We start from the raw sequence: 13,467 nt of genomic DNA, 5'->3' as shown, positions 1-13,467 counted from the left end.
CACATATGCTGTATTCCATGTGTCTGGCAGGGCAGGGAGTGCATGGTGTACAGTTCAGTTTGTATGAGTTTCTGAGAGGGAAGAATTTAAATGGGGCACCTGCTGGGGCAGACTGACAGGAAGAACGTAATTCATCATACCCAAAGTTTAGATGGAAAGTTATTTCGACTTCTATGTCGAGGGTCATACACTGTAGTGTGCTTCCAGCACTCCCAATCTTTTACCCTTTGGTGAGAAAAAATATGTTTTATTATCACATACACAGGATAGGTGCCGTGAAATGTTGTTTTGCAGTGTCAGCCATAGTAGTATGACGCCCTTGGAGCAAATTATTGTTAAGTACCTTGCTCAAGGGCACATTGACAGGTTTTTCGGCTCAGGTATTCATTTAACTGGCCTAACCTGCTGCCCTCTACTCCTACAGTTTCTGTTAGTCACAATACAGAGACATTTCTTTACAGAAAAAGTTACTCGTCCACTAACTGGCGATCAGATCAAGCCATTATGACTCATGTTTGCCCACTCCAGCTATGCAGTTGCATTGTCTGTTGGGAAACAACAATAAACTCAGAGAAAACTGGTCAAACTCAAGGCAGGCTGGCTGGCTGGGCATTAACAATGTCCCCCCCTGAGACTGTGTGTCATCCCTCCAGGACATTACCACCTCAGCACCAGACCCCCGGTGTTAGAGTGATAAATCACACACTAACGAGCCAGCCTGCCAGGACAAAATGGGGTGCTGCTCTCCCTGTCACTCTCCCTGTCACAACAGAGGTGACAGACCAACTGGAGGAGGAGTGAGAGGTAGGGAAATGGGAATTCTCATGTTAACATCCAGTCCACTCTGGTGGTGTCTCTTGTGAACATGTCCCCAGGTTCTGATGTTTAATTGGTCTCACGTGACGTGAAAAGGCCCCGAGCTGAGCTCCGAGTTTGAGTATAAAGTTGTTGTTGTGAGTAAGATGTCTATTGTCTACTCTAAAACTGAGTATGTCTCAGGATCAGGTTGACAATGAAAATAAAATGATAACGGAGAGTGGTGGAATGTTCTATTCATTATAGCAATTCGTGAAACAGTCCCTTTTGCAAGTTACAATTACTTAATTTCCAAAACCGTTTCTAGTAAACTATCAATAAACAATCAATAGCTGTCAAGACTTGAGTAAGTAAGTATGCCTTGGGCAAGTAAGCTTTGTCTGAGCCTGAATGGCCCATAGACTTGACTAAACAGGAATATAAGCAGAATATGACACGCATCTATATCCTGAATTAAACAATATACCAGGGTTCCTCAACTGGCAGTCTGTGGGCCGAATCTGGCCTGCGGGGGATTTTATTTGGTCCCACAATTTTTCTGAGCAAATTTATTTAATTATTTTTGTTGGACATAAAAGACTGTAAAAACACCAGCAAATCGTCTCCACGTGATTTTAATTTTGGAAATCTGTTCCAAAGTATTCTCGCACATAATAGAGAGACACGTGATCGTATACAAATGTAAGCAAGGTTTGAAATTATTATGTTTTAGTCAAATATTATATCTGTTTGGGTTTCTTGCGGTCAATTAGCCGTCTACGAATTATTTGCAATTATGTTCTGGCTCCCTGACCATCCGCTCAAAATAAATCGTCCCACGGCTGTATGTAGTTGATGATCCCTGGTATTGACCATCTATTCTAGAGTGCATGTCCTTAGTTATGATGCTGGAAACACATGGTGAAGATCAGCCATTAATAAAGCTGAACTAACTAATGTTAGTTAATGTTAACTAATGTCATCTTAAAGATGACGAGTCTTCCAGCAAGCTGCTGATGTGTGTGTGCATGTGTGTGTGCATGTGTGTGTGCATGTGTGTGTGCATGTGTGTGTGCATGTGTGTGTGCATGTGTGTGTGCATGTGTGTGTGCATGTGTGTGTGCATGCGTATTGCTGAGGTAATCCCTTTCAGACACAGCTGGATGTACCGTGCTACGGGTGTCCCCTCTCACCCTCCGCCATCATAATCAGAAGTGACAACGTCCCTTTGTCCAACATGGGGGAACCCTCTTTGTTAGATAGCTTCACATATGGCTCCAAAATACTTCAACATCTTTTCACGAACCCAAAAGGCAAGACAGACAAATAATATGGTCAACTTGACAAAAAAAAGGTATGGCCCCAATATAAACTACTGTCCCATGTGACTTTGTTTTGTTTAGTCTCCCTCTCCCTCTATGGAGTTAGGGTGTAAATCAGTAACTAAGTCAGAGGTAAAGCACTATCAGTGATCTGCTCCCAGCCCATGGCGCCCAGCCTCCCACTGGGCCAAGTCAGTGTGCGGCTCCGCTCCGGATCCTCGGGGACTCCGCTCCAAAGTTTAGTGTTTGCCGAGCAGAGCTGAGCTGCTTGTCACAGTTGGATACACCCACACCGACACAAAAAAACTCTCTCTCTGAGAACACAGATAACAAAGCCAGAGATCTCAGCTGAGTGCTGTACAAGCGCACATGTACACACACACTGAGAAAAATGTCCAATGTTGACTGTGCCTGGTTCCAGAAAAATAGGGACAGATTGGCTGCATTCTGTGTGCTGCTAATTAAAAGGAATGAGTCACAGTCTTCCTATTGTAGCTCAGGAGTCTTCTGCATAATATGAGAAACCAGTGTCCACAACAAACATATGTTTCTATTGGGATCCATTGTGTTACAGGGCTTCACTGAAGATGCCTGATAGAACTTCACATTACTGATGCGTTTGATCTATTTTAAGTTTCCCTCTCCAGTTCCTAATGCCCACCAGGGAAAAGCTAGGTTTGTTATTCATTAAATGACTCCCTTGCTTTAAAGGTAGACTCAGCAATACGATGTTGATGCAGAAAGCAAACAGCGTAGTGGGTCAATTTCCGCAACATCTAAGAGCGTTAAAGCGCGAGGCTCAACTTCTCCACTGTTTTGGTCCCGTGGCTACCACACAGTAACAGCCTGAAGCGAACCCGTGCACCACAGATACTGTGTGTGACTGTGTGAGAACTAAGCGTTGCATCTCGCTCATCTCAGTATCTGCGGTGCCGCTCGTGGCAACATCATTCCGCTGAGTCTACCTTTAAAATGGAATTCAAATTGAGCTTGGTCCCTTTGTCCCTCCAATGGTGTGTGTGCCCTTTGTTTTAATATTGTTGCTTGTGTGCTGGGTTTTCTAGCGTATGCTAGCGTACCTGTAGACTTCCAGTTATTGCGCTAACGCTAGTTAGCATTGGCTCGCAAAACTACCAGAATCTTGCCAGAATTGCCAGAATCTTGCAGTATCCCTTTAAGCCTGAGGGTAAGGGGTTTGATACTGGCAACAGTCGGTTATTGCTGTTAGACAATGTAGACAGTGTGCGCACCAGTGTCACTTAAGACACTGGCAAAGGGACGAGCGTGCAACTGTCATGAACAAGACATTTTAAGCATTAAATGTAAGGATTGTGTGACTTTTTCCGACAGGAGAAGATTACAGATGTTGTACTAGTCATGTATGAACCATACATTGACACGTGGAGTCCAAAGCGTGAAGGTTTACAAAATACTGATGTTGTTTTCAAGGTCCCATTTCAATCTCTTTAAATGAATGGAGGGCTATGAATGGTTCTGAGGAGGGGGGGGGGGGCTACTGTACTAGGCCTACTGACAGTTTGTCTTGTCATGGTCAACATATGACTTAAAGCAGCATTCAGTAGTTGAAACAATTACAAGTGTCCTCCCCGCTCCTGTTTCTGTAAAAAGCTGAAGGATGGGACTGGAGAAATGTAACCACTCTCAAATTTGTAGACAGAGCTATGTATACAAGGACTGACCGTCCAAAATTATAGTTTTAACCATATTATAGGGCTATATAGTGTTTGTTTATGTTTATTTAGTTTACAAACATTGGAGTAAAACAAGCTTATATTTTGGGTTCTGATGGGGTGAACAGTTGAACTAAGTTTAAGGCATTTCTAAGTTAAATTCTATAAGAATTGATGGGTATATACAGTATAATTAATTTATACATCCCAAAATTTAGCAACTGCAGTTTCCCCCTTTAACAGGTGTCAGTTTTCCTTAGTAGCCTATTCAATGAACAGAGTGATTCATTTTGGAACGAACTGACACAAAAACTCTCCAAAACACGCCTGGCAGACATTTATCTCGACCCTAATGCTCTTTCGTTATGTCATAATCTCAACATTTCCCTCCAAGAAATAATCCATGTCTCTTTGAACTAGAGTTAAATGCAGCAAAGTGCACTGCAGTGGACCCACACTGTGTTTTTGTTGTTTCAGAGAGAGAGGGAGCAGCAGCAATAGGAGAGGTGCGTTAGTAGACAGGGTCTACTGGCAGCCGACTTGGCAGCCGTACGTGACATTCACGGATAATGACAGCCGCTAGAAGGACCATGTCTCAGTTGGTCTCGGGTTCAGACTTGGGCAATAGTGGGGGTCAGAGACGGACTCAACATACAGACTCAACACGTAGGGCAATTCTGGCAAATGCCAGAGGGGCTGGTCCATCATTAGCCCAGTGGGCCTGTCTAAAGTTGGGTTTTAGCACGGAAATATAATTATTTTTCATAATAATGGGGGCCCCGAGGAAAGAATGGGCCGGTGTGTTATACACTGGTGGGGTATAAGGACATGCTCTGGGTCTGTATATATAGTGTCTCAGAGTGCTGATCCAGGAACAGTTTAGCCTTTTAGATCATCATTTATATTATTATATGGACAGAGGCGACCTGATCCTAGATTAGCACTCCTTCTCTGAAAGGCATTGTGAATACAGGCCCAGAGCTGGAGATATTCAAGAAGAACTCGTAAATCAGATGCACACCCCGGCAGTCAAGCACCTTTTTCTTTGTCCCAGAATGGTCCCAAAAATAAGCCATTATCTCAAGTGTATGTTTCCCCTTCTTCGCCAATAGCTGCTTAACTATGTTCCTGTCTGGCGATGCGAATGGGGAGCACGCTTCCATAGAGGCTGTAAATTTTGGGGAAACGTTTAAGTCACTGCCAACCTTGTTAAACTGGATTACAAATCCAGCACTTCCAAAGTAACTTTTCTTAGTGTTTTATTGTCTTGTGTTTTTACTATTTCCACTTGATTTCCTCGTTTAAATGTGCCAAACACCTACATAGAGAAATGTTATGCCAGGCCATGTGATTAAAAACACATTGTGGTGAACAAATGTTGCGTGTTTGTCTGGTCTGTCCAGTTTTTGATTTTCTGTTGTCAACTTTTCCGTCAGTCAATGTAGTGATTGAGGTTTATTAAGATACATTTGTTGTACAGTATCAGTTGAGGTGGACATTTAAAAAGACTAGAGAATTAACACGTGCCATTTTGGACCATAGATGTTGTATTTGTAACCCAGATGTTTCAAGCATTCAAGTCTCTGCATGCATGGTCTCTCTCTCTCTCTCTGTCTCGTTCTCTCTTTCTTTCGTTCTTCACCCTAATGCTTTATAATTACTGGGGGGGGGGGGGGGGGGGGGGGGGTCACAAGGTAGACCACTGACCAGCCCAGGGCACTTTTGAAACAGCCTGCCAACAACTCAGTCACTATAGGACCTTTGTTAACTCATTAGTATAGTACTCCAGTACTACAGCCCTGGCTGGTTCAAACTACACTGGACTGTATGTTTATCAAGCACTATAGCTAGTTCACATATTTACATGTTTATTTGAACACCATGGTCTCTATGCACCATTACCACAATGGGGTCCAATTAGAAGTTGTCTCAGTGTTTAGAGTGGGACTGACCTCTCACCTCATACTGAACTGAAGCAACACACACACACACACACAAATGCATGGACACACACTTTTCACAAATTACTGTACATCTGACAGTCTAACGTTGAAATGTAGTCTTTGTCTAATGCAAACGTTTCATCTTTTCACAAAGAGATGTTCTGTTACTTCACCGATACACCACTGTGAATAACAGCCTGGCTCCACTGTATCTGTCTTCCCTCTGGTCTAGCCAGGCAGCACTGGACTGGTTTCAAGCTGCACACTAGCTGTAGGCTTGAGTGACACCAAGTCATTGGCTTCCCGTCCGAGCTGTAATTGGGTCAGATGACTGGCGTGCTACAGCGGTTTAAATCCCTCACATAAATATAGACCTGGAAGACTCGCTTGCTATGCGGAGCTCCCCACCCGCCCCCCCCCCCCCCCTTTCTCGCTACATTACTCCAGAGTCCAACTAGCTCTTCCTCATGCAAATAAACAACCAAGTGAGTAATCAAGAGTCCTCGTATGTTGATTACTTTACGTTAAGTTGCTGTAATGTAAAGTAACAACATACAATAAATTGATGTAATGTGTAATGTGAACTATTTCATTTTTTACTGGGACTCTTTTACGGCCTCCTGGAATCCACACATTATATTGACTCCTGTGGCAACAATACTGAACGAATGAACACATTTTAAGTGCAATACTAGAGCAATAGTATGCAAAAGTCACGAACACAAAATACAAGTGAACACAAATACTATGTAATAAAGAACGTAATAGAAGACGTTATATATTGAGAGAAAAATTGAATATATTATGTCAAGTAACAGTATATAGGGCCTTGAGAAAGTATTTTTCACATTTTGTTGTTACATCCTGATTTTAAAATGGATTCAATTGCGAATTAAATGTCAGTGGAATGATGCTTTTTGACATTTTTACAAATTAACAAAAAATGAAAAGATGAGTCTTTGTTATGGCAAGCCTAAACACAGTGCCTTCAGAAAGTATTCAACCCCTTTGTTATGGCAAGCCTAAACACAGTGCCTTCAGAAGTATTCAACCCCTTTGTTATGACAAGCCTAAATACAGTGCCTTCAGAAAGTATTCAACCTCTTTGTTATGGCAAGCCTAAACACAGTGCCTTCAGAAGGTATTCAACCTCTTTGTTATGGCAAGCCTAAATACAGTGCCTTCAGAGGGTATTCAACCTCTTTGTTATGGCAAGCCTAAAAACAGTGCCTTCAGAAGGTATTCAACCCCTTTGTTATGGCAAGCCTAAACACAGTGCCTTCAGAAGGTATTCAACCCCTTTGTTATGGCAAGCCTAAATACAGTGCCTTCAGAAAGTATTCACAACATGTGTTGTTAAAGCCTGAATAAAAATGTAATTGAATTGAGATTTTGTGTCATTGATCTACGCACAATACCCCATAAGGTCAAAGTGTTTGTAGGGAATTTGAGAAATTTCTTTTAAAAAATGTACTGAAATGTTTTGAGTTAATAACTATTCAACTCCTTTGTTATGGCAAGCCTAAATATGTTCAGGAGTAAAAATGTGCTTAACAAATCACAAAATAAGTTGCATGGACTCGTTCCATGTTCAATAACAGTGGTTAACATGGTTTTTGAATGACTACCTCATCTCTGTACCCCACACGTACAATTCTCTGTAAGGTTCCTCAACTGAGTAGTGAATTTAAAGAACAGATTCAACTACAAAGAGCAGGGAGGTTTTTCAATGCATCGCAAAGACTCTGAATATCCCTTTGAGCATGGTGAAGTTATTAATGACACTTTAGATGATGTATCAATACACCCTACAAAGATAAAGGTGTCCTTCCTAACTCAGTTGCCAGAGAGCAAGGAAACTGCTCAGAGATTTCACCATGAGGCCAATGGTCATTGGTCATCGTTTCAGAGTTTAATGGTTGTGATATGGGAACTGAGGATGGACCAACAAAACTGTGGTTACTCCACAATACTAACCTAAATGACAAAGTGGAAAGAAGGAAATATTCAAAAACATGCATTCTGTTTGCAACAAGGCACTAAAGTAATATTGCAAAAAAGTTTGGCAAAGAAATTAACTTTTTTCCCTGAATACAAAGTGTTATGTTTGGGGCAAACACAACACGTCACTGAGTACCACTCTCCATATTTTCAAGCATGGTGGTGGCTGCATCATGTTATGAGTGTGCTTGTCATCAGCAAGGACTAGGGAGTTTTTTAGAATAAAAATAAACGAAATACAGCTATAATCACAGTCCAAATCCAAGAGGAAAACCTGGTTCACTCTGCTTTCCAACAGACACTGGGAGACAAAAGTATGTTTCAGCAGGACAATAACCTAAAACACAAATCTAAACTGGAGTTGCTTACCAAGGCTACATGAATGTTCCTGAGTGGCCTAGTTACAGTTTTGACTTAAACTGGCTTGAAAATCTATGGCAAGACTTGAAAATGGCTGACTAGCAATGATCAGCAATCAACTTGACAGAGCTTGAAGAATTGTCAAAAGAATAATGGGCAAATATTGTACAATCCAGATGTGCAAAGCTCTTAAACTTACCCAAAAAGACTCACAGCTGTAATCGCTGCCTAAAGTGCTTCTACAAAGTATTGACTCGGGGGTGTGAATACATATGTCAATTAGATATTTCTATTTCATTCTCAAAAAACATGTTTTCACTTTGTCATTATTGGGTATTGTGTGTAGATGACTGAAAAAAAAAAAAAAAATGTAATCCAATTTGAATTCCGTCTGTAACATCAAAATGTGAAATAAGTCAAGGGGTATGAATACTTTCTGAAGGCACTGTAATGAAGTAAAACGTGAATAGTGACCGGCTGAGCAGTAAGGTAGAGTAGCAAAACTCTATGGTATTACATAATAGCAGCTGTGTGTGTGTGTGTGTGTTGAGGTGGGTGTGTGTGTTGAAGTGGGTGTTGAAGTGGGTGTTGAAGTGGGTGTGCAGAGAGTCAGTGCGAGTAAACTTAAGGTGCAGGTGGTTGGCAGGTAGGTGGGAAGCCAGGGGTTAGTTGTTCAGCAGTCTTATGGCCTATAGGCAGACACTGTCTCTGTCTCTGAACCTGTTGGTCTGAGCCCTGATGCTCCGATACCGCCTGCCAGGATAAGTTTGACCTTTAAGATCATAATGACTATCGGAGACCGATCTGAGATCTGCTCTAGGAGACTCTTTATGAATATGGACCCAGTGTGCTGGAGGTTTTGGGGGACAGATGTTCATTCACACATGGCCATCTCACTGTGTGACCGATAAACCACCTCACACTTGTGATTTGTGTCACATGTGCTCGTCGCATAATCCCATAATGCACCTCCGATGGTCACCCATGCCTCCTCTCTCTCTCTCTCTCTCAACATGTGACGCTCTCATGGCTGGCTCTTCTAACAAAAGGCTTCTGTGTCTGCAGCACTCCCAGTTAGTCTGCCTTCTCCCCACTCCCCAAAACATTTGCATGCTGCATGGAATAGTGCAATGTTCTTTTTTCTCCAAACGCCTGCAACTCATTGAATCTGAAATGAAAAAGGTTAGGCAGCATTTCAGGGCATTCACTGGAAGATCTGCAAGAACAGTATATAAGTACAAGTCTCTTTTTCTCTCTCTCTCTCTCTCTCTCTCTCTTTTTCTCTCTCTTACTCTCTCTCTTACTCTCGCTCTTACTCTCTCTCTCTCTCTCTCTCTCTCTCTCTCTCTCTCTCTCTCTCTCTCTCTCTCTCTATCTCTCTCTCTCTCTCTCTCTCTCTCTCTCTTACTCTCTCTCTTACTCTCTCTCTCTCTCTTACTCTCTCTCTCTCTCTCTTACTCTCTCTCTCTCTCTTACTCTCTCTCTCTCTCTCTTTCTCGCTCTCTCTTACTCTCTTAAACTCTCTTACTCTCTGTCTGAAGCAGAATCATGCAGACTCACTGCTGGTATACCAGACCTACCTGTTGGAGGCTCCCACTGTGTTCTCAGTGTTTTGGATCGGTGCCTGGATGACACAGTATACTAGCAATACTCCATCCTTCTGCATGAATGAAATGAGAATGTAGCAGCAGCGAGAGCGTTATACTGAGGGGGGTGTTATAGGGGAGGATGTTGACGCAAATTCCATCAGCGACGTCAAATCAGATCAAAGCAGCCAGTTTGGCTGGTTAAGATGAAATCAGACCACAGATTGCTTAGAGCCGTCTAGCGGTCTACAAGCACAAACGTCATACTCAGGACACTGCTTCTTCCTGACTGTAGAACGCTGAAAAAGCTCAACTTATTACTTGAAGTAGGCAGCATATTCCCCTCACCTCCACTACAACATGTTCATGTTCAAGGATCTGTTGCCTGGCGACATCCACTGCTCTATTGGTCGCTTCATACATTCAGTATGAAACTGCCATCGTAGAAGTCTCTAACCAATCAGATTATCAAAGCCAATGATGTGATACATGATCCGTGTAGGCAGGCTCTGGCCCAACCCATCGGTTTCTGGGACCAATGAGAAGGTTCAGAATGTATTCACATCCTACAAGATGTCGGGGAGGAAAGCAAATCCAGACTCATTATGGAGAGGAAATTGTAGTGGACGTGGCTGGCTAGTCAGGCTAAAGGATCTGACTTTAATATGCAAAAAATAAAAGATGAATGTACAGTATAATCTTGGTATACATATTCCACAAACCCCATAGAAATCCAACAAAAAACGATGGAGTGGATAGTCCATTCAAGAACAGTATATCCAACCACTGTGGCTGCATTTCCCCTTCAATTCACAAACATTTCAACTGATTGCTGCCCACACCTGCCTGCCCGTCCAGCATCACCACTCTGGACGGTTCTGACTTAGAATATGTGGACAACTATAAATGCCTAGGTGTCTGGTTAGACTGTAAACTCTCCTTCCAGACTCACATTAAGCATCTCCAATCCAAAATTAAATCTAGAATCTGCTTCCTATTTCGCAACAAAGCGTCTTTCCCTCATGCTGCCAAACATACCCTCGTAAAACTGACTATCCTACCAATCCTTGACTTCGGCGATGTCATTTACAAAATAGCTTCCAACACTCTACTCAGCAAATTGGAAGCAGTCTATCACAGTGTCATCCGTTTGTCACCAAAGCCCCATATACTACCTACCACTGCGACCTGTATGCTCTCGTTAGCTGGTCCTCGCTTCATATTCGTTGCCAAATCCACTGGCTCCAGGTCATCTATAAGTCTTTGCTTGGTAAAGCCCCACCTTATCTCAGCTCACTGGTCACCATAGCAGCACCCACCCGTAGCACATGCTCTAGCAGGTATATTTCACTGGTCATCCCCAAAGCCAATTCCTCATATGGCCGCCTTTCCTTCCAGTTCTCTGCTGCCAATGACTGGAACGAATTGCAAAAATCACTGAAGATGGAGACTCATATCTCCCTCACTAACTTTAAGCACCAGCTGTCAGAGCAGCTCACAGATCACTGCACCTGTACATAGCCCATATGTAAATAGCCCATCCAACTACCTCATCCCCATACTGTTATTTATTTATTTATTTTGCTCCTTTGCACCCCAGTATCTCTACTTGCACATTCATCTTCTGCACATATATCACTCCAGTGTTTCATTTCTAAATTGTTATTACTTCGCCACTACGGCCTATTTATTGCCTTACCGCCCTAATCTTACCTCATTTGCACACACTGTATATAGACTTTTCTATTGTGTTATTGACTGTACATTTGTTTATTCCACATGTAACTCTGTGTTATTGTTTGTGTCGCATTGCTTTGCTTTATCTTGGCCAGGTCACAGTTGTAAATGAGAACCTGTTCTCAACTAGCCTACCTGGTTAAATAAAGGTGAGCACGTTTACAAGGAGGAACTCCTCCAAATCATTTGGATATGAATTTAAATACATTTGAAAATATTCCCAAGGAAAAGCTGCTAAGCTGCTGTGTCTGTGTCTTTACCCTGTGTCCCCTGTCTTTAGAACAGGTGTCCCAGCGACCAGAGGCCGTTGCTGATTCCTATCTGTTGTTGGGTAATTGTCTCTGCTCTCCCCCTCTCAACGTTTCACCTTTTCTGATGTTACAGAGGGGTACATCAACATATGAATAGAGGAGAAAGGGAAAGTTCCTCACTGGAACTAGTTGGTGTTTGTCTCAAGTCACTCAATAATGTTGTAAAATGATTTTATATAAAATGTTTGCAACACATATGCATTACTTAGTTGCTATTAAAACAAGGAATGTCCATGTGAGTACCTAGCTCCTTCCTCAAACCTGCAGAAATAAAATTGTCAAACTACACTATATATACAAAAGTATGTGTACACCCCTTCAAATTAGTGGATTAGGCTATTTCAGCCACACCCATTGCTGACAGGTGTATAAAATCGAGCACACAGCCATGCAATCTCCATAGACAAACAGTGGCAGTAGACAAACAGTGGCCTTACTGAAGAGCTCAGTGACTTTCAACGTGGCACCGTCATAGGATGTCACCTTTCCAACAAGTTAGTTCGTCAAATTTCTTCCCTGCTAGAGCTGCCCTGGTCAACTGTAAGGGCTGTTATTGTGAAGTGGAAACGCTGTAAAGTGGTAGGCCACACAAGCTGACAGAACGGGACCGCCGAGTGCTGAAGCGCGTAGCGCATAAAAATCTGTTCTCGGTTGCAACACTCACTACCGAGTTCCAAACTGCCTCTGGAAGCAATGTCAGCACAATAACTGTTTGTCGGGAGCTTCATGAAATGGGTTTCCATGACCGAGCAGCCGCACACCAGCCTAACATCACCATTAGCAATACCAGTCATCGACTGGAGTGGTGTAAAGCTCTGCACCATTGAACTCTGGACCAGCGGAAACACTTTCTCTGGAGTGATGAATCACGCTTCACCGTCTGGCAGTCCCACGGACACATCTGGGTTTGGTGGATGCCAGGAGAACGCTACCTGCCCGAATACATAGTGCCAACTGTAAAGTTTGGTGTAGGAGGAATAATGGTCTGGGGCTGTTTTTCATGGTTTGGGCTAGACCCCTTAGTTCCAGTGAAGGGAAATCATAACGCTACAGCATACAATGACGTTCTAGATGATTCTCTGCTTCCATCTTCGTGGCAAAAGTTTGTGCAAAGCCCTTTCCTGTTTCAGTTGACAATGCCCCCGTGCACAAAGCAAGGTCCATACAGAAATGGTTTATCAAGATCGATGTGGAGGAACTTGACTGGCCTGCACAGAGCTCTCTCCCATCGAACACCTTTGGGATGAATTGGAACGCTGGCTGTGAGCCAGGCCTAATCGCCCAGCATCAGTGACCGGCCTCAATTATACTCTAGTGGCTGAAGCAAGTCCCTGTAGCAATGTTCCAACATCTAGTGGAAAGCCTTCCCAGAAGAGTGGAGGCTGTTGTAGCAGCAAAGGGGGATCAACTCCATATTAATGCCCGTGATTTTGGAATGAGATGTTCAACGAGCAGGTGTCCACATATTTTTGGTTATGTAGTGTAAATCCTGCAAAATTCTGGAAAATGTATGTATTTAGTTGCCTTACAAAAAAAATGAATGGCCTTAAAAGGTTTATTGATTTAAAGCTCTCAAACTCTGGACCTCGAAGCCAGTTCCACTGCTTTTTTCCCATTGTTCCCCTATAATCAGGGACTGATTGTCCACCGGACGTGCTACCTGTCCCAGACCTGCTGTTTTCAACTCTCTAGAGACCGCAGGAGCGGTAGAGATACTCTTA

The sequence above is a fragment of the Salvelinus fontinalis genome, chromosome 5 (assembly GCF_029448725.1).
Source record: "Salvelinus fontinalis isolate EN_2023a chromosome 5, ASM2944872v1, whole genome shotgun sequence".
Taxonomy (NCBI): Eukaryota; Metazoa; Chordata; class Actinopteri; order Salmoniformes; family Salmonidae; genus Salvelinus; species Salvelinus fontinalis.
Note: the sequence above shows the minus strand (reverse complement) of the source record.